At 42.3% G+C, this 24,433-nt stretch overlaps 2 long non-coding RNA genes across 2 annotated transcripts in view; one reads left to right on the top strand and one right to left on the bottom strand.

Moving 5' to 3' along the window:
* Nucleotides 1-243: 243 nt before the first annotated feature.
* Nucleotides 244-17,452, bottom strand: LOC121133173. The gene is made up of 3 exons (XR_005869945.1): nucleotides 17,258-17,452; nucleotides 2,534-2,629; nucleotides 244-644 (listed from the first exon to the last, which is right to left on the bottom strand). It is a non-coding gene; the product is annotated as an uncharacterized LOC121133173 (long non-coding RNA).
* LOC121133172 overlaps nucleotides 634-24,433 on the top strand; it is a 47,970-nt gene continuing 24,170 nt past the window's right edge. The window contains exon 1 of the long non-coding RNA XR_005869944.1: nucleotides 634-768. This is a non-coding gene — a long non-coding RNA (uncharacterized LOC121133172). The remainder of the gene's footprint in view (nucleotides 769-24,433) is intronic.

The following is a 24,433-nucleotide window of genomic DNA, read 5'->3' as shown; positions in this document are numbered from 1 at the left end:
TCAACAGAATATATAGTGTCAAGCAAGGCCAATCAGGTACTTGTTCTAAGGGAACATGCAGGATGATAGGTTTGTGCAGAAGTGATGATGACATTATTTAGTGGCGAGGATAACACATGTGCCCCTCTAGAACAAACACCCATCAGCATGCCATACTAATGCATGCAACTAAATATTAGCCCTGGGATTTTGGAAGTTTATTCATTTATTTTATTATAAATACATACAGTTTTCCCCTATAAATATTGATGCAGTAGTTTTCGGAAGGCTGGAGAAAACCAGGCTTTCTGTTTTCAATGAAAAAAGTAGCTGTGTTTAACTACACAGATGCTGTGGGTGAGCGTGTCCCACCTGCCGTTTTGCATGTGAGACAGCAGCTCTGCTGGAGAGCCATCATCCCCTTTTGCAGAGCTGTGTCCTTCACTAAGCCACCCGTGAGTCTGCTTTCAGGGCAATTGATTGGTTCACGCAATGGATTCTACTCTGGATACCGATTCTTGAGAAAATACAGGCTGGTGGGCTTCTTGGGCAGGTTTCTTCTGAGCAGCGGAAGACAGAGATGCCTCCCCTCAACACCTCGTGGTCTGGAGCGCGAGGCGCTAGGCGGTCAGTTACCAACATACCAAACCTGTGGTTTCTGGGACCTGGAACGTGAGAGATGAAAAGTAGTATCTCAGCACCATGCATCACAGCCAGGCCAGGCAGAACTAAACCAAGTGCTACCTGTGACTCAACCAGGAGCCCGTCAGATGTCAAGGGACCATTATGGTGAGCGAGTGCAGGGTGGGGAAGTGGAAGAGAGGACTACATGGTGTGTTCATAGGTTGAGGAGAGAGGCATATCTGAAGAGGTGAGGGGCGGGGTAGGGGAGCTGAAGTGAATGGCTTGCTTGCCACCGAGTCCAGAATGATGTCCGGGCCTGGGCTGTTGCCAAACGCCAAGTCTTTTTTCAGGGCTCTGAAGCAGCCCATCTGAGGCTCCTGTCACTACTGAGGGCCCTGCAGAGATTTGTAGTCTAGGCTGTCATGTTGGTGCCGTGGGGTTGCGATGTAGCAGGGGCCGTGACAATCCAGGTGGCCTGCACTGCCATTTGGGACCATGGTGACATCTGAGTCCGGCCTGCTGCCTTGGACCGTGTCTGAGTCCATGGTCCTACCACATCCGGAATCTGTGTTGATGTCTGTGGCCCAAGAGGCTTCCAGAGACCACACGGATCCCTGGAGTCTGGGCTGCAGCTTGTGGCGAGATGTGAGGGCCGTGCTGCTGCCTGGGCCAATGCTGTTTGAAGCAGCCTATGCTCTCACCCAGGGTAGTCCAGGTCATGGCTGCTGCTGGGGGTTAGGGTCTAAGAAGATGTCCATGGCTCCTATTACCACTGAGAGCCATGCGGATGACTGGGGGTCTGGTCAGCCACCTGAGACCATCTTGGTGTCCGAGGGGCATGCAGCTGTGGGGCCATGCTGATCTGGGTGGCCTGTGCTACAACCTGGGGTCTTGGAGACGTCCTGGCCCAGGTCGCTGCATAGGGCCATGTCTGAGTCTGTGACTCTGCAGAGGCCAGGGTCTGGGGTGATGCCCATGACTCTTATTGTCCCACCGAGAACTCTACAAATGCCCAGGGTCTGGTCAGCCACCTGGGACTTGGTTGGTGTCCGAGAGCTATGCTGCCAATGGGGCCATACTGATCTGGGTGACCTGTGCTGCCACGGTGGCCATGGTGATATTCACCCGACCTGCTACTGAGGGCCTTGTCTGGGTCCATGGTCCTAACTGCAGCTAGGGTCTGTGATGATGTGCATGGCCTGTGTTAGCACGGGGTGGGGTGTGTGTGGGGGGGGGTTCATAGGAACTACATCTGTGGAAATCCAAGGGCTGTGCTGAGCCAGCCCCTCCCTTTGCTGGCCCTGGAATGGATGGCCCTACCCCTCACTGGATACTACCACAGGAGAGCTGGCTGTGCCTCTCAAGGAAGAGCTGCACCCCCCCCCACACACTCGTGAAAGATGGCCCTACCCTTCACCATGGATGTGCAACTTACCCGGGCAGCACACTAGCGCTGAACCTGTTGTCGTGGACACCCGTGAACCTGCTCTAAGGGCACGAGAGCAGGAGAGCTGACCCTGCCTCCCTTACCTGCCATATGGTGGCATGGGTGAGAGAAAGATACCCTCCCCTGCTCACCCATTGCCACCCACAGCAGGTGAGAGAGAGAGCTTGCACTAGGGTCACGAGAGAAAGAGGGTTAATCTTGCCCCTCACCAGCTGCAGTGCACAGGAGAGCCTGCCCTGAACCCTGACTGGGCAGCACACTGGAGCCGACCCCCCCTGCAGCAGTCAGGAGAGAGGGTCCTGTGCCTCACCAGGGCAAAACAGTAGAACTGGCCCTGGCAGTGTGAGTGTGAGTGGCCTGGATCTGGGGACCTGAGAGCAGAACTGGCCCTGCCGTTTGCTGCAGGTTGCATTGGGCGAGCTAGCCATCATGTGACCATGTAAGACCTGGCCTGAAAACCAAGTGTGCAGATCTGGGAAGTACCTGTTCTTGATTTCTGAGTCACCAGCTGCAGCCGACTTCTTATGTGAGCTAATACATGTCTGCTGTTGAAGGTAGTCTGGTCGAGCTTCCCAGGATCTGCGGTTAAAGGTCAAACAACTGGTACTTTCAGAAGAATTCCTGTAAGTTGCTGTTAGTATGACTCAATAGTGAGCACATGGTTTAAAACCGACATAAAGGTTTGAAACCTGTCACAGAATTGTAAACAGTAGGATAAAGGAATATTATTCTTTGCTTTCTCAGTGAATGAATTTTTTTGTTTTGTTTTGTTTTGGCTTTTCGAGAGGGTTTCTCTGTGTAGCCCTGGCTGTCTTGGAACTCACTCTGTAGATCAGGCTGACCTTGAACTCAGAGATCTGTCTGTCTATGCCTCCTGGGTGCTGGGATTAAAGGCATTTGCTACCGCCACATGGTGTCAATGAAAGTTTTTTATGAGATAGACTATTACAGTTTGTCCTCAACATACTAGGTAGCTGAAGATGACCCTGAACTTCTTTTTAAAATTTATTACTAGCCATGTGTGTATGTGTAAATATGTACTGTGTGTGTGAATGTGAATGTGTATGAGCATGTATGTGAGTGAGCGTGTGTGTGTGTGTGTGTGTGTGTGTGTGTATGTGTGTGTGTTATGTTCATGCTCACAGAATCCAGTGTTAAATGTCTTTCTCTATCATTACCCACAGTATTCCCTGAAGACAGGGCCTCTCACCAAATCTGAAGCTCTCTGTTTCTACTAATGTAGTTGACCAGCAACCTGTTGGAATCTACCTATCTCTGCCCCTGACCCCCCAATGCTGGAGTTACAGGCTCACATGGGTGCCCCAGATTTGGACTCAAGTCCTTATGCTTGTGTATTCAGCGTTCTTACCTACTGAACCAACTTCCCTGCTCAACTTTGAGCTTCTGGTCCTCCTGCCTCCATCTCCCAAATGATGACAGACATGCACCACCATGCCTAGCTTTATGAAGCACTGGGAACTGAGCCCAGGGCTTCACGAATATTGGACAAGCACTTTATCAGCTGAGCTACATAGCCCAATAAACGAATGTTCTAAATACATTGCAGTTAATAGCTCTCAAAAAGGCCACTAGATGAAGCTATGAGGATGGCTGACATTTAGTGAGTGTTGCCTAGGTCCTGAGCACATGTAGGTGCTTTACAAACAATATCTTAATTTTTCTTAAAAAAAAAAACAAACTCTATGGGGGCCAAAGATTTGACTCAGTCATTCATAGTGTGTTGCTTAGTACAAAGGGTCCAATTTGGTCCCAGGGAAAAATAGCAAAACACAATGAAATAAATATTATTTTGCCCCCACTTTGGGAATTTAAAAGTTATAAACAGTAAAAATCGGGGACTGAGTACCAAGTTGCTGGCTTCCACTCATGCATGAGAGATTTATGGTAGACAGTCCTTTTCTGCCACCGTCCAAGGTCTTTTGGTGGGAAGATAGTTGGGCTCAGCAACTATGTGTTCAGGTTCCCTTGTAACTTATGCAAATAGCAAATCTGGCTGCACAATGGAGGAGAGAGGGCCAACTCTGGCACTAATTTTAGGGCAAACCACAGATGTCTTTGATGTTTCCATTGTCCATGAGAACAGAGCCAGTGATCCGACAGCTGCTGGCTGGCCTCATCAAATATGCAGACTAGTGAGGCAGCTTCATCTCAGCACCTAATTACAGCTGGCATAGGGAAATTTGTTTTGCAAAGGAGATGTCAAATGGCATAAATGCAATGTATAACCAAATATAATTGATTGCCTCATTCGATTTTCTCAAGGCTGTTCAATTATAGAATACTTTTTTTGGAAAAGTGATATTAAATGGTAGCTCATCTAAACCTAGGTTACTAATTTTGTTTTAGATAATATGAAACATGTCACGTGATTACCTACACTTTCAGCATCTTCAAATGTGAAGCATACCTTAGTTCTTTAATTCCAAAAGCAAATGCTGCTGTATTATATTATATTGTTCTTGTCTAGTCCATGCCTTTATAGTGACATAAACAGCATTATTTTGTAGTACATATTTGCTACTGAAAGTTGTTTCATATTTATGATGACAGAGATGCTGGTATAGGCATTACTTCTACAACAAGTCACCATAGCTGGATGAGGCGCTGACATTTCAACATCATGTTGTTTCTGACAATGGCTGCCAGCCCTAGGTGGTTGAAACAATATATGGTGCTCAGGTTTCTTCCAAGGAAGAACTTGTTGCCCAGATGTGGGCTGTCGCTTCAGCTGTTTATGCCTGCTCCAGCTGTTTGCCCCATAAAGTCTGTCTCAGCTACCACGAGCCACCTTCTGGTGCCATGGTTTCTACACACAGTCACAGCTAATGACTAAGATAGGAGAACAGAAGCCCAGACAGTTCAGCCTCATGTAGCCCAGCATGAGAAACAGCTCTCATTCTAGAATTCTCTGTTTCTTCTTCCTTGTACTGATCTCTGAACACCTCACACCTCATATTCCATCTTGGCATTTCTTGGCATCTGCTTCTACAAAACCCAACCTTTGACACCCATAAAGCAAGTCACTTTTAAAGCAGTTCCACCTTTGTGAAGGGATAGCCTTTTATTTGTCATTTGAGATACATATATATATAATTTATATAAGTATAAATATTATATACAATTTACTTAATATATGTAGAAACAGATTACATTGATGTTTAATAGTAAAATGTTACATTAAAATGTATCAATTGGTCATATCAGAAACAGTTTACTTCTCATTAAAATGAAATACTATAACAGTTACTAACAGCCCACCTCTTCTGTTTACTATTATTATTATTAATTTTTCTTGTCTTTCAAGTCTTTTACGTGTTTAGTTAGAGTTACCTCTAGGTATTTTGTATTATTTGTGGCTATTGTGAAGGGTGTTGTTTTCCTGATTTCTTTCTGAGCCCATTTGTCATTTGTGTATAGGAAAACTTCTTAATTTTGTGAGTTAATTTTGTATCCAGCTACTTTACTGAAAGTGTTTATCAGCTGTAAAGGTTTCTTAGTGTAATTTTTCTGTCATATAATGTTCCATCATATCATCTGCAAATAAAGATACATTGACTTCTTCCTTTCCAATTTATATCCCCTTGATCTCCATCAGTTGTCTTATTGCTCTAGCTAACACATGAAATACTATATTGAATAGGTATGGAGAGAGTGGATAACCTTGTCTTGTTCCTGATTTTAGTGGAATTGCTATGAGTTTCTCTCCATTTAAGTTGATACTGGCTATGGCTTTCTGTAAACTGCCTTTAGTATGTTGAGGTATTTCCCTTGTATCTCTAATCTTTCCAGGGTGTTTTATCATGAAGGGATGTTGGATTTTGTCAAAGGCCTTTTCTGCATCTAATGAGATGATCATCTGGTTTTTGTCTTTCAGTTTGTTTATATGGTGGATTACATTTATTGGTTTATGTATGTTGAACCATCGCTGCATTTCTGGGATGAAGCTTATTTGTTCACAGTGGATGATCTTTTAGATGTGTTCTTGGATTTAGTTTGCAAGTATCTTATTGAGAATTTTTGCATCTGTGTAAAGAAAATTGGTCTGCAATTCTTTGTTAGGTCTTTATGTGGTTTGGGTATTGGGGAAGTGTAGCATCATAAAATGAAGTGGTCTCTTTTTTCTAATTTGTGTAATAATTTGAGGAGAATTGTCATAATCCTTCTTTGAAAGTCTGGTAGAATTCTTCATTAAAATCATCTAGCCCTGGGCCTTTTCTTTCTTTCTTTTTTCTTTCTTTCTTTCTTTCTTTCTTTCTTTCTTTCTTTCCTTCCTTCTTTCTTTTTTTTTTTTTGACTGGGAGACTTTTTTTAAAATTTAAGTTAGAACAAGCTTGTTTCACATGTCAATCCCAACTCCCTCTCCTTCCCCTCCTCCCTTTCCCTGCCCCTAACCAGGCTCCCCAACCCCCCACCCAATCCCCACTCTAATCCCCAGGGAGGGTGAGGTCCTCCATGGAGGATCTCCAGAGTCTGTCATTTCATCCAGCACAGGGCCTAGGCCCTCCCCCAAGAGTCCAGTCTGAGAGTACATCCCTCATGTGGGATGGACTGGCTGGGAGACTTTTAATGACTGCTTTTATTTCACTAGGACATATAGGTCTGTTTAAATTGCGTATCTGATCTTGATTTAACTTTGTTAGGTTGTATGTATCAAAAAGAAAATTATACATTTCTTTTAGACTTTTTGATTAACTGGGATACAGGTTTTTAAAATATGTTCTTATTTGTCTGGATTTCCTCACTGTCTACAGCTATATCTCCCTTCTCATTTCCAATTTGTTAATTTGGATATTCTCTCTCCACCTTTTAATTAATTTGGATAAGGGTTTATCAGTCTTTTTTTATCATTTTTTATTTTAATTTTAAATAGCTTGTTTTACATGTCAATCCCAGTTCCCTCTCCCTCCCCTCCTCCGGCACTCCCCTTCCCCCCCTCCCTCCCACCCTATTGCCAAATCCTTCCACATAGGGGATATCTAGAGTCTGTCATTTTACTCTTGGTAGGGTCAAGGCACTCCCCTAAGAGTCCAGGCTGAGAGAGCATCTCTCCTTGTGCTATAGGCACATGAAGACAGTTTGTATACCAGGGATAGACACTGATCCACAGCTCAGGGCTCCATAGGTTGCCCAGGCCTTCTCACTGACACTCACATTTGGGGGGTCCAGATCAGTCCCATGCTGGCCTCCCCACTGTCGGTCTGGGGTCCAAGAGCACTCCCCTGTTCAGATCAGCTGTCTCTGCTGGTTTTGCCAGCCCATTCTTTGCCAATTTGCTCATCACTCCTCTCTATCTGTCACTGGGTTCCTTGGGTTCAGTTCAGTGCTTAGTTGTGTGTTTGCCTCTGCTTCCATCAGTCACAGGATGAAGGCTCCCGGATGGTTATAGACATCAAGTTCATTATCAGGAATGGGCATTCGAGGTGGTCCCTCCACTATTGCTTAGCTTGCCAATTGATGTTATACCTTTAGATCACTCGAGGTCACTCTGGTGCCTGATCTGTCTTCGATCCTATGATTCCCTCTTCCCCCTATTCTACCCCCACCCCCTCAACTTCCTGTTCCCCCATGACCAACTCCCTTCCTCTTTACCCCCTCTATTCTTCCCAGGTCCCACTCCCCCCCACCCCTCGCCGTGTTCCCCATCCATTCAGAGGATCTTGTCTCCATCCTCTTCTCTTGGGTACTATGCATATATGCATATCTTTTAGGTTCTTTCCTGTTTCCCAGACTCTTTATCTGTGGAAGTGCAGACTGGCACTATCCTGATCCATATCTAGAATCCATATATGAGTGAGTACATACCATGTTTGTCTTTTTGCGACTGGGTTACCTCACTCAGGATGGTTTCTTCCAGTGCTATCCATTTCCCTGCGAATTTCAAGATTCCATTGTTTTTTTCTGCTGAGTAATACTCCATTGTGTAAATGTACCACATTTTCTCTATCCACTCTTCAGTTGAGGGGCATCTAGGTTGCTTCCAGGTTCTGGCTATTACAAACAATGCTGCTATGAACATAGTGGAGCAGATGCCCTTGTTGTATGAACCTGCCTCATTTGGATAAATGCCTAAGAGTGGAATTGCTGGGTCTAGTGGTAGAATAATTCCCATTTTCCTGAGGAATCTCCATACTGATTTCCAAAGAGGCTGTATGAGTCGGCATTCCCACCAGCAGTGGAGGAGTGTTCCTCTCTCTCCACATCCTCTCCAGCATAAATTGTCTTCGGTGTTTTTGATTCTAGCCATTCTGACAGGAGTAAGATGGTATCTCAGAGTTGTTTTGATTTGCATTTCCCTGATGGCTAAGGATGTTGAGCACTTTCTTAAGTGTCTCTTGGCCATTTTAGCCTCCTCTACTGAGAATTCTCTATTTAGCTCTGTACCCCACCTTTCAAGTGGATCCTTTGGTGTTTTGGAGACTTGTTTCTTGAGTTCTTTGTAAATTTTGGAGATTAGCCCTCTGTCAGATGTAGGGTTAGTGAATATCTTTTCCCATTCTGTGGCCTGCCTTTTTGTCTTTTTGACTGTGTCCTTTGCCTTACAGAAGCTTTTTAGTTTTAGAAGGTCCCATTTGTTAATTGTCGATCTCAGTGCCTGTGCCACTGGTGTTATGTTTAGGAAGTGGTCTCCTGTACCAACTCGTTGAAGAGTATCTCCCACTTTCTCTTCTAAAAGTTTCAGTGTGGCTGGATGTATGTTGAGATCTTTGATCCATTTGGACTTAAGTTTTGTACAAGGCGATAAACATGGATCTATCTGCAGTCTTCTGCACACCAGTACCCAGTTATGCCAGCACCATTTGTTGAAGATGCTTTCTTTTTTCCACTGTACAGTTTTAGCTTCTTTGTCAAAAATCAGGTGTTCATAGGTGTGTGGGTTAAAATTAGGGCTTTCGATTCGGTTCCATTGGTCTACCTGCCTATTTTTGTGCCAATACCAAGCTGTTTTCAGGACTATAGCTCTATAATAGAGCTTGAAGTCAGGTATGGTGATGCCTCCTGAAGTTCCTTTATTGTATAGGGATGTTTTGGCTATCCTGGGCCTTTTGTTTTTCCATATAAAGTTGATTAATGTTCTTTCTAGGTCCTTGAAGAATTGTGATGGAATTTTGATAGGGATTGCATTGAATCTATAGACTGCTTTTGGCAAGATTGCCATTTTTATTATGTTGATCCTACCAATCCAAGAGCATGGGAGATCTTTCCATTTTCTGGTATCTTCTTTGATTTCTTTCTTCAAAGACACAAAGTTCTTGATATACAGGTCTTTCACTTCCTTGGTTAACATTATCCCCAGATATTTGATGCTGTTTTTGGCTATTGTAAAAGGTGATGTTTCTCTGATTTCTTTCTCAGTCACTTCATCATCTGTATATACTAGGGCCACTGATTTTTTTGAGTTTACCTTGTATCCTGCCACATTGCTGAAGGTGTTTGTCAGCTCTAGGAGTGACCTTGCGGAGTTTTTTGGATCACTTATGTAAACTATCATATCATCTGCAAATAATGAAAGTTTGACTTCTTCTTTACCTATTTGTATCCCCTTTATCTCCTTTTGTTGTCTTATTGCTGTAGCTAGAACTTCAAGTACAATATTGAAGAGATATGGAGAGAGTGGACAGCCTTGTCTTGTTCCTGATTTTAGAGGAATTGCTTTGAGTTTCTCTCCATTTAGTTTGATGTTAGCTGTTGGTTTACTGTATATTGCTTTTATTATATTCAGGTACGTTCCTGTTATCCCTGATCTCTCTAGGACCTTTATCATGAAGGGGTGCTGGATTTTGTCAAAGGCTTTTTCAGCATCTAGTGAGATGATCATGTGGTTTTTCTTTCGCAGATTGTTAATATGGTGGATTACATTGATAGATTTTCTAATGTTGAACCATCCCTGCATTCCTGGAATGAAGCCTACTTGATCATGGTGGATGATTTTTCTGATGTGTTCTTGAATCCGGTTTGCAAGTATTTTATTGAGTATTTTTGCATCAATGTTCATGAGGGAAATTGGTCTATAGTTCTCTTTCTTAGTTGTGTCTTTGTGTGGCTTGGGTATCAAGGTAATTGTAGCCTCGTAGAAAGAGTTTGGCAGTGAGCCTCCTGCTTCTATTGTGTGGAATACTTTGACGAGTATTGGAATGAGCTCTTCTTTGAATTTCTGGTAGAATTCTGCACTGAAGCCATCTGGGCCTGGGCTTTTTTTGTTTGGGAGACTTTTGATGACTGCTTCTATTTCATTAGGGGTTATAGGTCTGTTTAGATTATTTATCTGTTCTTGATTTAGTTTTGGCAAGTGATATCTATCCAGGAAATTGTCCATTTCCTTTAAATTTTCAAATTTTGTGGAGTACAGATTTTCAAAGTATGCCCTGATGATTCTCTTGATTTCCTCAGAGTCCGTTGTTATGTCCCCTTTTTCATCCCTGATTTTGTTAATTAGCATGTTCTCTCTGTGTCTTTTGGTTAGTTTGGACAGAGGTTTGTCTATTTTGTTGATTTTCTCAAAGAACCAACTCTTTGTTTCATTGATTCTTCTCAGTGTTTTCCTGGTTTCTACTTGATTGATTTCAGCCCTCAATTTGATTATTTCCTGGCGTCTGCTCCTCCTGGTGGAGTTTGCTTCTTTTTGTTCTAGAACATTCAGCTGTGCTATTAATTCTCTAGTATGACTGTTCTCCAGTTTTTTCATGTGGGCACTTAGTGCTATAAACTTTCCTCTCAGCACTGCTTTCAAAGTGTCCCATAAGTTTGTGTATGTTGTGTCTTCATTCTCATTGAAATCGAGGAAGTCTTTAATTTCTTTTTTTATTTGTTCCTTTACCCAGGGATGGTGCAATTGTGCATTGTTCAATCTCCATGAGTTTGTAGGGTTTCTGCGATTTGTGTTATTGTTGAATTCTAATGTTAATGCATGGTGGTCTGATAAGATGCAGGGGGTTATTCCAATTTTTTTGTATCTGTGGAGATTTGCTATGTTTCCTATTATGTGGTCAATTTTAGAGAAGGTTCCATGTGGTGCCGAGAAGAAGGTATATCCCTTTGTATTTGGATGGAATGTTCTATAGATGTCTGTTAAACCCAGTTGGGTCATAACTTCTATTAATTCTTTTGTTTCTTTGTTAAGTTTCTGTCTGGAGGTCCTGTCTAGCGGTGAGAGCGGAGTGTTGAAGTCTCCTACTATTAGTGTGTGAGATTTTATGTGCATTTTGAGCTTTAGTAATGTTTCTTTCACGAATGCCTTTGTATTTGGGGCGTAGATGTTTAAAATCGAGACTTCGTCTTGATGTATTTTCCTTTGATGAATATGAAGTGCCCTTCTTCATCTCTTTTGATTGATTTTAATTTGAAGTCTAATTTGTTAGATATTAGGATTGCTACGCCCGCTTGTTTCTTGGGGCCGTTTGATTGGAAGATCTTTTCCCAGCCCTTTACTCTGAGATAACGTCTGTCTTTGTTGTTGAGATGTGTTTCTTGTATGCAGCAGAAGGAAGGGTTCTGTCTTCATATCCATTCTGCTAGTCTGTGTCTTTTTATAGGCAAGTTGAGGCCGTTGACATTGAGGGATATTAATGACCATTGATTGGTGATCCTTGTTTGCGCTTGATTTATTGTTAGTGAAGTTATTTTGTGTTGTTTCTCCTCCCTTTTTCTTTTAGTGTTTTGTAAAGTATGATTATATATTGCCTGTGTCTTTGTGAATGTAGTTATCTTCCTTGGCTCTAGGTTTTCCTTCTAGCATTTTCTGTAGAGCTGGATTCATGGATACGTATTGTTTAAATCTGGCTTTGTCATGGAATATTTTGTTTTCTCCATCTATGGTAATTGAGAGCTTTGCTGGATATAGTAGTCTGGGCTGGCATCCTTGTTCCCTTAGCGTTTGTAGGACATCTGACTAGGATCTTCTGGCTTTCATCGTTTCCATTGAGAAGTCAGGTGTAATTCGGATAGGTCTGCCTTTGTATGTTACTTGGCCTTTTTCTTTAGCTGCTCTTAATATTTTCTCTTTGCTCTGTAGGTTTGATGTTTTGATTATTATATGGCGAGGTGACTTCTTTTTCTGGTCAAGCCTATTTGGTGTTCTGTAAGATTCTTGTACTTTCATAGGCATATCTTTCTTTAGGTTAGGGAAGTTTTCTTCTATGATTTTGTTGAATATGTTTTCTGTACCTTTAAGTTGAAGTTCTTCACCTTCTTCTATACTTATTATTCTCAGGTTTGGCTTCTTCATGGTGTCCCATATTTCCTGGATATTTTGTGTTAAGGATTTGTTGGTTTTGAGATTTTCTTTGGTTGACGACTCTATATCCTCTAATGAGTCTTCAACACCTGAGATTCTCTCTTCTATCTCTTGTATTCTATTGGTGATACTTGCATCTGTAGTTCCAGACCGTTTACCGAGCTTTTCTATTTCCAGAATCCCTTCATTCTGTGTTTTCTTTATCGTTTCTATTTCAGCTTTCAATCCTTCAACTGTTTGAGCTGTTTCCTTAATTTTCTTGGTTGTTTTTTCTTGGTGCTCTTTACATTCTTTGAGAGATTTGTTTATTTCTTGAAATTTTTCCCCCATTTCATGGATTTTTTTGTTTGTTTTTTCTTCTATTTCTTTAAGGGATTTCCTCGTTTCTTCTTTGAGGCTCTCCATCATCTTCATGAAATAATTTTTAAGGTCTGTCTCCTCTTCTTCATCTATGTAGTGCTTTTCGGGACTTGCTGGTGTTGGATCCCTGGATTCTGGTGGGGTCATGTTGGTGTTTCTATTGCTGAGTGATCTCGTATTCTGTCTTCTTCCCATCTCTTCTTCCAGTGGGTGCTGGTGGGGTCTTTCCGTCTCCACTGGTCTCCTTCCTTACTGCGGGCTGAAGCTGGGCTCCCTGGAGTTGGGGTCTTGGAGGGGCTGATCTCTTTCCTGTGTGGGAGGCTCTTCTGAAGCTGGGCTCCCTGGGCCAGGCTGGCTATTTTTGCTAGATGTTAATGTGAAGTGTTGCAGCAAACCAGGACTCACTCAGGATGTGTTCCGGAAGGGCTGGACACAGCTAAGAACAGCTACCGGTTGCCCGTGCAGCTGTCTAGGCGGCGGCACCGGTGTCCGCTGCCAGCTCCGAGTCCAAAGCTCGGCGGCGACAGCGGCGACTGCGGGGGGTTTATCAGTCTTACTGATTTTCTCAAGGAACCAACTCTGTTTTATTGATTTTTTTGTATTGCATTTGTTTGTTTCTATTTTATTGATTTCAGCCCTCAGTTTAATTGTTTTTTTGACCTGTACTCCTTTTGGATTTGATTTCTTCTTTTTTGCTCTAGAGCTTCAAGAGTGCTGTTCAGTTATTAATATACTTCCGATTTTTCAAAAGTAGGCATTTAGTGCTATGAACTGGTTTCTTATAACCACCTTCATTATGTCCCATAAGTTTGGGTAAGTTGTGTATTCATTTTCATTCAGTTCTAGAAAGTACTTAATTTCTTCCTCAATCAATTTTTTTCTTTAATTTTTTATTGACACATTTTCAATTAGTAGTAAGTTGTTAGGTTTTCATGAGTTTGCAAATTTTCAGTTGTTTCTGCTGTTGTTGATATCCAGCTTTAATCCATGGTGGTCTGATAAGATACAGGGAATTATTTCAATTTTCTTGTATATGTTCAGACTTGATTTGTACGCAGTTTATTTTGGAGAAAGTTCCATGAGGTGTTGAGGAGAAATATCTGTAAATATCTATAAGGTTGACTTGGTTTATAATGTCAGCTCCTGAATTTCTGTTTAGTTTTTGTCTGGGTGACCTGTCTAGCGAGAGTGAGATACTGAAATCTCCCACTATTTGTGTGAGGGTCAATATGCACTTTAGGCTGTAGAAGAGTTTATTTTACAACCTTGGGTGCCCATGTGTTTGGTGCATAGATGTCAAGAATTGCAATATCCTTTTGGTGGATTTTTCCTTTGATGAGTGTGTACTGTCTCTTCTGAAGAGTTTTGGTTTAAAGTCCGTTTTTCACATCTTAAGATGGCTACACCAGCTTGCTTCTTAGGTTATTTTCTTTCAATAGCTTTTTATTTGTATCCTTTTACCCTGAGTTGATGTCTATCCTTGATGCTAAAAACTCGTTGCCTGGATGCAGCAACATGATGGATTGATCCTGTTTTTGCATTCATCCTATTAATCTATGTCTGTTTATTGGGGAATTAAGACCATTGATGTTGAGAGACATCAATGAGCCATACTGAGCAGAGTTTGTTGTTCCTGTTACTTGTTGTTGTGTTGTTGTTATTGGTAGTGTGTGTGAGTGTGTGTTTCCCTCTTTTTGATTTGCTAGTCTGGGATTATTTATTACCTGTCTTTTCTTGGGTGTAGTTAACCTTTTTAGATTGGAGTTTTCCTCTTAGTATTTTCAGTAAGGATGAATTTATAGATAGATATTGTTTAAATTTTGGTTTTATTATGGAATGTCTTATTTTCTCCTCCACATATTGTGCTAGAAAGTTATGCTGGATATAGTAGTCTGGGCTGGAATCTGTGGTCTCTTGGAGACCGTAGGATATCTGTCCAGGTCCTTCTGGCTTTTAGAGTCTCCGTTAAGAAGTCAAGTGTAATTCTACTAGGACTTCCTTTATGTGGTACTTGGTCTTTTTGCCTTACAGCTTTAAATAGTCTGTCTTTGTTCTGTACATTAATGTTTTGATTATGTGCCGAGGGGACTTTCTTTTCTGGTCCAGTAAGTATGCTTCTTGTACCATGATAGGCATAGCCTTCTTTAGGTTAGGAAAATCTTCTTCTGTGAATTTGTTGAAAATATTTCTGGGCTTTTGAACTGTGTTTTTCTCCTTCTATTCCTATTATTCCTTTTCATCAGATTTCCTGGATGTTTTGTGTCTGGATTTTTTTTTAAGATTTAACATTTTCTTTGAGGTATTCATTTCTTCTATTGTGTCTTCAATGACAGATTCTCTCTTCCATCTCTTGTATTCTGTTGGTGAGGCTTGCCTCTGGTTCCTATTCAAATTTCTAAAATTTTCATTTCCAGATTTCTCTCATTTTGAGTTTCCTTATGGATTCCATTTTTACTTTCAGATCTTGAACTGTTTTATTCATTTTCTTCCACTGTTTGTGTTCACATAGGTTTCCTTAAGGGGTTTATTTATTTTCTCTTTAAGAACCTCTGTTACGCTCATGAAGTCTGCTTTAAGGTTTTTCTCTTGTGCCTCAGCTGGGTTAGTGCTGTGTTGGTACTGCTGTGGTAGGGTTTCTGGGCTCTAGTGGATACATATTATCCTGGCCATTATTGATTGTGCTTTCCTGTGGTTTCTAGGCATCTAGGATTGGAAGATTGTGATTCTAGTTGCTTGTATCTTGCCTTACCTTTGTTAGGTGGGTGTTTTGGTTTTTGATTTCTGTTTCCTCTCTGGCTCTTAGGAGAGAGTAGTGGCTGTGTGTTGCCTGGCAGGAAATACTTTCTGGGGTCCTGATAGGTGTGACCCCTGGTGGTTCCAGGTAAACTGTGTTTTCAGGTATTGGGAGCTGACATTTAGGAATGAGGATGGGTTGGAGTGTGTGAGGGCATCCATAGGAGGGAGAAAAGCAGGGTGTTCCACTAGGATCTGCTTAGTCCCCCAGGAATGAGGGCGGAGAGTGAGGAGAGGCCACAGCAGAAGGTCTCTTACAGAGATGAGCACCAGATTGGGGGATTGGACTTGGAGGAGCAGAGAGGTGAACTGCTTCCCTTGTCAGAGTGGCATGTGAGTTCCCAGGGAGTACCTGCTGGAGTTGGGAGCTGGGAAAAAACAAGGAGTTGGAAGGATGTTAGAAGGAGGAGACCTGTAAGAGTCACTAGAGATGGGGGAGACAGGGTTGGGGAAGGGAGGCTACAGCAGATCTGCTGCAGATTATAGAAGGTAGGAGGTTGGATTTAGAGGAGAGCAGGAGTTGTGGGGAATGGTGTGTGTGTGTGTGTGTGTCTGTGCATGTGTGTGTGTGTGTCTGTGCATATGTGTGTGTATGGATGGGTGTATGTGATAGGTGGAGCTGTGCAGTCAGCCTGCCCAACAATGTAACCAATAGTATATATCACACACAAACATTGACATCTACTGACTTTCACTTTAAACAGTTATTAGTGACATGGCTCAGTGGGTAAAGGTTCTTGCCATCAGGACTTCTGACCTGAGTTCAACACCTGTGACACTTGGTGGAAAGAGAGACTGAACTGTCTCAAGCTGTGTCCTCTGGCCTCTGCACTTGTACTATAGCATGCTCACACTCAAACAAAATAAAAGTCAAAAAAGACCTCTCAAAAATTATGGGGACATTTATTTTTTAAAAGTTATATGTAACATAAAACTGTATAAAGATTATATGTTAAAAATTAGTTTCATATGATTTTATATATAGTATTTGTTATATGTAATGTATAATTATATAAATTATGCAATATAAAATGTATAATATACTTTAATACTCTATCATATTTTAAATATAAATTTCTATAGCTACATAAATTACAGGTTCTATAATAGTAATGATATTTAAATTATAGATAACATTACATTTTATATGTAATAAAAGTATTTAATGCAATTTGTAAAAGGAAAAGTCAATGATATTGCTGGTGGGGACATTCAAGTAAGGAGAATGTTTGTTCTCTGTGGAGGACTTGACAGAGTTTCCACCTCTGCAAACTGATTGTCAACATATGGGTAAATAACAATCTGCTGAGTTTGAAAAATTAGTTATAATCCATTTCACATAATGCATGCAAATCACAGCAGGCGGCGGCTGTAATGGAAGGATTAGTTTTGGGCCTTAGGGTACTTTTTAAAATTCACAAGCTGATAGAATGTTACACCCCATATGGACCCAGATTATTCTCATCAGGGAGTTCCCAGTACTCCCTTCCCTCCTACAGAACACTGTATGTGCCTAATACTGGAGAGACAGCTTCCGCCATCCATCAGGGCAGCAGCTGGAGATGTTCCCCGGTGATAGGTAGGCGGGAAGCTGAAAGTGCCTTTTAAGAATGTGAATACATTTGTAAAAACCTCTTAGGTCATTTCTAATTTTTCTGCTTTCTAAGCCACAGTGCAGCTTTTCCTTCCTTGTGCCTGTGACTGGCACCTGCTAAAATCACCCTGTCTGCCCTGCTCCTTGCAGATTCTAATGGCTTTCCAACATGGAATAGGAGGCTGTCCACACGGCCATCATCACTTACCATTTCTTCCCTGTTTTTCTGTCTCTGCTTCCACCTGTCTGCTTCAACTTGAACCATTTCCTGCATCTGAATTGTATGTCTGCCTGTGCTTTTGTCTTGTTACCGCTTCCTCTCCCGTCTCCTTATCCTCGTTGGTTTTTTTTTTTTTAAACCTTCCTGAGATGGACCTTTCAACCCCCAATTCTGCTGATCTAATCCTGGCTTGAGAAGGAGAACAGCATCTCTGGCTGCCCCCATGTACGCTGGTGTCAGCTTCTGGGACGGGGTGTGGGCGTTTTGTTTTTATGAACTGCTCTCATGAGTATGAGATGCCTGAACAAAGCAATGATTTAACAGGTCTGGAATCACACACTGAGCTCTTAGCAACCTGCTCCTACTAGCAACCAAAGATTAGAAACACTTGCCCACCAAGTGGCTTTGGGTCAGATGGAAATGAGAGAGCAATGGGTCTCGGTTCACTTTGCTGGGAATGACAGGCTTCATACCCTAAGGGACGTGCCCCCCACAAGCCACGTGTCATCAAGGATAGTTATGCATGCAGCCTTATGACACGAAGTCATAAACTTACTTCAAACGTGAGAAATACTGTTTGCCACTCATTTTGGTGCGGTCCTCAGGTATGAAAACTTTGTAGGTGACAATGTCATGTTGCAGTGTCAAAAGGTTGGACACACCCACTTTATAGTATTGTGTCATGTCAATCCCTTAGGAGGCAAAGCAAACACAGGTTTCTAGGTTACCTATTAGGCTTTATGTTGTTGTTAATGCTACTGTTTGAGTTTGCAAGTAAAGCTTATAGATCACCTCCTACATAACTTTGTAAAACTAAAACAAGCTTTAAGGAATCAGAAAGATCTGGGGGTGGAAGCTCCTGTCTGCAATCCCAGAATGTGGGAAAACAAGGCAACATGACTGCTAAGGGTTTGAGGCAATTTTGAGTTGCATAGTGAGTTCAAGGGAGCCTGTACTACACAGCAAGAAATTGTCTTTTTAAAAAAAACTAATGGGAGGGGGCCAGATATCTACAGTGATAGCTATGTTAGGAGTGCATTAGATATGTGCTTGAAAAGAATAATGGATTGACTGAGATTTAACTTAATTTGATTTCCTTTAGAAGTGATGGAAAGAAATGCTAAAAATTTCTGCTGGGGTATGAAGAGTGGAGGAGGAGGTCAGGCCAGGAATGACATCCCTTGGAGAAAAATTTACAAAATAGGCCATGCACACGTGGACTGTGTGACTTCATCTAGCTGGAAAAGGAATTCTGAGCAACTCACTGATCTCTGATGTCTTCTCCCAGGAGAGATGAGCTCTTTTCTTGGGATGGCAAAGAACTGAAAACTGACTCTACCCTGAGGCTCTTATCTAAATTATCTTGTAATATTATCTCTTTGAGATATTTTTTGTCTCTTATAACAGTTATCCTTTTTAATTTGTCTCACTTACCTTGGATGTCCACTCATTCTACATTGCCTGGGACAGTTCTTGTTTTCATGCCTGTTGGGATGGTTTAACCAGGTATAGTGTACTCTTTTACTCTTAGAAATGTCTTATTTTGAATGATGATAAATGACAAGGTTGCTTTAGTCTTATTCCAATGAGAGTAAAAGCACCTGTGTCAATAAGGGGACAAGAGAGGGCTCTGTCTACTGAAATTCCAAAGAGTCTCTAAGGAAGGGATGTTTTGCAGATGTGTGGGCTCAGTCAAGGGCATCAAAAAGGATGTTGAGATATGAAGACTGAAAGAGGAAAGGAAGAAACAACGTTAGGGGAGCCCAGTAGAGGTGAAGCCCTAGAAGAGAAGGCACTAGAGACACCATGGTCTAGGACCGTCTCCATCGCTGTAGAACTGACCATGTTCCCAAGCACTGTCTCCCCACCTGTTTAATTCCTGTTTTGTGTACTATTGGCTGAACCAAAATGTAAATCAGAGGGCAAAGGTGCCCTGGTGATGAAGTTGGAAGGCATTGATGACCTGGGGAGAAAGCACGGAACAGCTCAGAGTGTAGACTGAGCTGCTTGGGTATGTGTGCTCTGTGGATATACATGCAAAACAGTGCAGGATAGGAATAAAGCTATACTCACTATTCATTAAAAAGTAAACCCCCAAATTGAAGATAGACAGCAGCTGAACACACGTTAGAGAGAAGCCTAGTAGTATGCAGTTGTAGTCAGGTTAGTGGTACAGATTCAAGGTGCTAATGGGGTTTGGAAGCAAACAGGCTGCTATGGGCTGGGACAATTCGAAGGATTACAGATGCGTAGAGGCTTAGAGTGGCAATGAAACTAGTGTAACTTCTGTGGGTAAGGAGACTTTGGGTTTCTTTGGAAAAGTGTGTGAACAAGAACACAGGTGTCTGTTCAAAACGACCTTCCACCTCCCGGCCTCCTGCTTAGTTTTTGTTTTTTTAAGATTTACTCATTTTAATTTTATGTGTGTGGGTGTTTTTTCTGCATGTCTGTCCATGTATCACATGAGTGTAGTGCCCACAAGGACTAGAAGAGGGTGTTGGATCCTGGAGCTGTATACCGTTGTGAGCTTCTGGTGGGTGCTGGGAACTAAACCTGGGTCTTCTGCAAGAGTAACAATTGCTCTTATCGGCTGAGCCATCTCTAATGTACCCTTGCCCTCACTCCCATGCTTAGGTTTTATAAACTCTGTGGGGGGTCTAACTCAGGCGTGTCCAAGCTGTGGTCCACTGCACGTGGCCAAATGAGGATGAAGACAGCTGAGGACATAAGCTTAAACATGTGAGTTTCTATAGATTTATTTTGGGGCGTGGGTAACTTGGTTGTGTGACTGTCAAGTGCATACTTTGTAGATGATGGTGTTGTGTAGCAATGCCAAAAGGTTAGATATACTCAGAAGGAAGTTACAAGTGAGTTCCAAGAGACTGGGTTGTCAGCAGCCATTCATTCGTTCCTCCAGTAAATGTTTATGGAGAACACCATCCTCAGATCCATTGATGCCAAAGAAGACATGGGCCATTCCCTTGAGGAAGAGGAATCGAAAAGGCGGCCAAGGAAGCAAGCAATTATTTTTCTGGGTGAAGATTGGGGTGTGTAAGCTGATGTGCAAGCCCACCAGGGCTCATCTGTATGAGACTCTGGCAGAGGGTGAGGCCATGGGGAATATTTTGGGAGGTGACAACAAACTTTGGATCCCTAAGGGGAATAAGAGCTCCATAATTGCATTTCTGTTCATTTGTGTCTATCGTGTTGCATTTTAAAGAAAGGAGGAAGAGGTGGTTGACTTAAATTCAGAGCATAATCAAGAGAAAATTAGATAAAGCATGGGGATATATAGAGTGTGTGTGTATATGACAACTTTTTATTATATATATATATATTTTATTTACATTAGAAACAAGCTTGCTTAATATGTCAATCCCAGCTCCCTCTACCTCCCCACCTCCCCCATCCCCTACCAACCTCCAACTCCCCACCTAGTCCCCACTCCACTATCCAGGGAGGGTGAGGCCCTTCATGGGGAATCTCCAAGGTCTTCCATATCATCCAGGGCTGGTCATAGGTCCTCCCCCAATGTGTCCACGCTGAGAGAGCATCCCTCCATGTGGAATGGGCTCCAAAAGTCTATTTGGATGCCAGGGATAAATACTGATCTAGTAACTGAGGCCCCAAAGATTGCAGAGGCCTCCTCACTAACACCCATGTTCAGGGGGTCTGGATCAGTTCCAAGCTGGGCTCTCAACCATCAGTCTGAGGTCCATGAGCTCCCCCTTGTTCAGGTCAGCTGTTTCTGTGGGTTTCACCTGCCTGGTCATGACCCCTTTGCTCATTACTCCTCTCTCTCTGCAAATGGTTTCCAGAAGCTCAGTTCAGTGTTTAGCTGTGGGTGTCTGTCTTGGCTTCCATTAGCCACTGGATGAAGGCTCTAGGATGGCATACAATCTCATTGTCGATGAAGGGCATTTAAGGTAGCCTCTCCACTATTGCTTAGATTGCCAATTGGTGTCATCCTTGTAGATCTCTGGAAATCTCCTTAGTGCCAAATGTCTCCTCAAACCTATAATGACTCCCTCTATTATGGTATCTCTCATCCTGCTCTCCTCTATTCTTCCCCCAACTCAAACTTCCTGCTCTCCCATATCCTGCTCTTCTCCCTCTCACTTTTCCGCAGCTCCCTGTCCCCTCCCCCCATGCTCCCCGTCTACTCAGGAGATCCTGTCCCATTCCCCTTCTCTGAAGTACCATGCATAACTCTCTTAGTCCTCCATGTTTCCCATAATCTCTGGCAGTGGGATTGTAGGCTGGCACTCTCCTGATTCATGTTTAAAATCCATATATGAGTGAGTATATACCATGTTTGTCTTTTTGTGATTGGGTTACCTCACTCAGGATGGTTTCTTCTAGTGCCATCCATTTGCCTGCAAATTTCAAGAATCCATTGTTTTTTTCCATTGTATACATTTTCTCTATCCACTCTTCAGTTGAGGGGCATCTAGGTTGCTTCCAGGTTCTGGCTATTACAAATAATGCTGTTATGAACATAGTGGAACAGATGTCCTTGTTGTATGAATGTTCATCTTTTGGGTATATGCCTAACAGTGGAATTTCTGGATCTTGTGGTAGACTGATTCCCATTTTCCTTAGGAATCACCATACTGATTTCCAAAGTGGCTGTACGAGTCAGCACTTCCACCAGCAGTGGAGGAGTGTTCCCCTCTCTTCACATCCTCTACAGCATAAACTGTTGACAGGAGTGAGATGGTATCTCAGAGTTGTTTTGATTTGCATTTCCCTAATGGCAAAGGATGTTGAGCACTTTCTTAAGAGTCTCTCAGCCATTTTAGACTCCTCAGCTGAGAATTCTGTATTTAGTTCTGTGCCTCACTTTTTTAAAATTTATTTTTCAGTTTAAATTTAGATAAGAAACAAGGTTGCTTCACAAGTCAGTTCCAGGTCCCTCTCCCTTTCCCTCCCCTCCTCCCGTGCCACCCCCAACCCCCCCCCATTATCCCCTCATTTCCCCAGGGAGGGTGAGGCCCTCCATGGGGGTGTCCATAGTCTGTCATTTCATACAGGGCAGGGCCTAGACCCTCCCCCAAGAGTTCAGGGTGAGAGTGCACCTCACATTGTTGGATGGGAGTCCAAAGTCCGTGTGTATACTAGGAATGAGTACTGATCTGCTGCCCAAGGCTCAATAGATTACTAGGCCTCCTCACTGACTCCCACATTCAGGGGGTCTTGATCAGTCCCATGCTGGATTCCCAGGCTGATGCCTGGGATTCAAGAGTTAACCTTTGTCAGGTCAGCTGTTTCTGGGGGGTTAAACCAGCCCAGTCTTAATCCCTTTGGTCATCAGTTCTCCCTCTCTGTTACTGGCTTTCTTGAGTTCAGCTTAGTGCTTAGCCATGGGAGTTTGCCTCTTCTTCCATCAGCCACTGAATGAAGTTTCTGTTGCCCAGACTCTCTGGCCATGGGATTGTAGGCTGGCACTCCCCAGATCTATGTCTAAAATCCATGTATGAGAGAGTACATGCCATGTTTCTCTTTTTGTGACTGGGTTACCTCACTCAGGATGGTTTCTTCTAGTGTCATCCATTTGCCTGCAAATCTCAGGATTCCATTGTTTTTTTCTGCTGAATAGTACTCCATTGTGTAAATGTACCACATTTTTTTCTATCCACTCTTCGGTTGAGGGATATCTAGGTTGCTTCCAAGTTCTGGCTATTACAAATAATGCTGCTATGAACATAGTGGAACAGACATCTTTGTTGTATGAATGGGCATCTTTTGGATATATGCCTAAGAGTGGAGTTGATGGGTCTTGTGGTAGGTTTATTCCCATTTTTCTGACTGTGCCTCACTTTTTAATTGGATCCTTTGGTGTTTTGGAGACTTGCTTCTTGAGTTCTTTGTAGATTTTGGAGATCAGTCCTCTGTCAGATATAGGGTTATGAATATCTTTTCCCATTCTGTTGGCTGCCTTTTTGTCTTGCTGACTGTGTCCTTTGCCTTACAGAAGCTTCTCAGTTTCAGGAGGTCCTATTTATTAATTGTTGATCTCACTGTCTGTGCTGTTGGCATTATGTTCAGGAAGCAGTCTCCTGTACAATTCGTTTAAGGGTACCTCCCACTTTTTCTTCTAAGAGGTTCAGTGTGGCTGGATTTATGTTAAGGTCTTTGATCCATTTGGACTTAATTTTTGTGCATGGCAATAGACATGGATATATCTGCAGTCTTCTACATGCCAGCATCCAGTTATACCAGCACCATTTGTTGAAGATGCTTTCTGTTTTCCATTGTATAATTTTAGCTTCTTTGTCAAAAACCAAGTGTTTGTAGGCATGTGGGTTTTCAATTTGGTTCCATTGGTCTACTTGTCTATTTTTGTGACAATATCAAGCTGCTTTCAGGACTATAGCTCTATAATAGAGCTTGAAGTCAAGGATGGTGATGCCTCTGGAAGGTCATTTATTGTACAGTGTTGTTTTGGCTATCCTGGGTCTTTTGTTTTTCCATATAAAGTTGATTATTGTTCTTTCAAGGTCTGTGAAGAATTGTGCTGGGATTTTGATGGGGATTGCATTGAATCTGTAGATTGCTTTTGGCAAGACTGCCATTTTTACTACATTGATCCTACCTATCCAAGAGCATGGGAGATCTTTCCATTTTCTGGTATCTTTTGTCTCTTAGTGTTTGTAGAACATCTACCCCAGGACCTTCTGGCTTTCAGAGTTTCCATGGAGAAGTCAGGTGTGATTCTGATAGATTTGCCTTTATATGTTACTTGGCCTTTTGCCTTTGCTGCTCTTAATATTCTTTCTTATTTTGTATGTTTGGGGTTTTGATTATTATGTGGCCAGGGAACGGTTTTTTGTAGTCCACTCTATTTGGTGTTCTGTAGGCTTCTTGTCTTTCTTTAGGTTGGGAAAGTTTTCTTCTATGATTTTGTTGAATATGCTTTCGGCACTTTTGAGTTGGGTTTCTTCTCCTTTTTGTATCCCTGTTATTCTTATATTTGGCCTTTTCACAGTGTCGCATATTTCCTGGATAGTTTGTGTTAGGGATCTGTTGGACTTAAGATTTTCTTTGGTCGATGAATCTATTTCTTCTAGTGAATCTTCAATGCCTGCGACTCTCTCTTCCAAGTCTTGTATTCTGTATGCTTGCATCTGTAGTTCCTGATTGTTTACTCACCTTTTCTAATTC

The sequence above is a fragment of the Mesocricetus auratus genome, unplaced genomic scaffold (genome assembly GCF_017639785.1).
Source record: "Mesocricetus auratus isolate SY011 unplaced genomic scaffold, BCM_Maur_2.0 Super-Scaffold_100020, whole genome shotgun sequence".
NCBI lineage: Eukaryota > Metazoa > Chordata > Mammalia > Rodentia > Cricetidae > Mesocricetus > Mesocricetus auratus.
The sequence above is the reverse complement of the archived record's forward strand: the minus strand, read 5'-3'. Positions and strand labels throughout refer to the sequence as shown.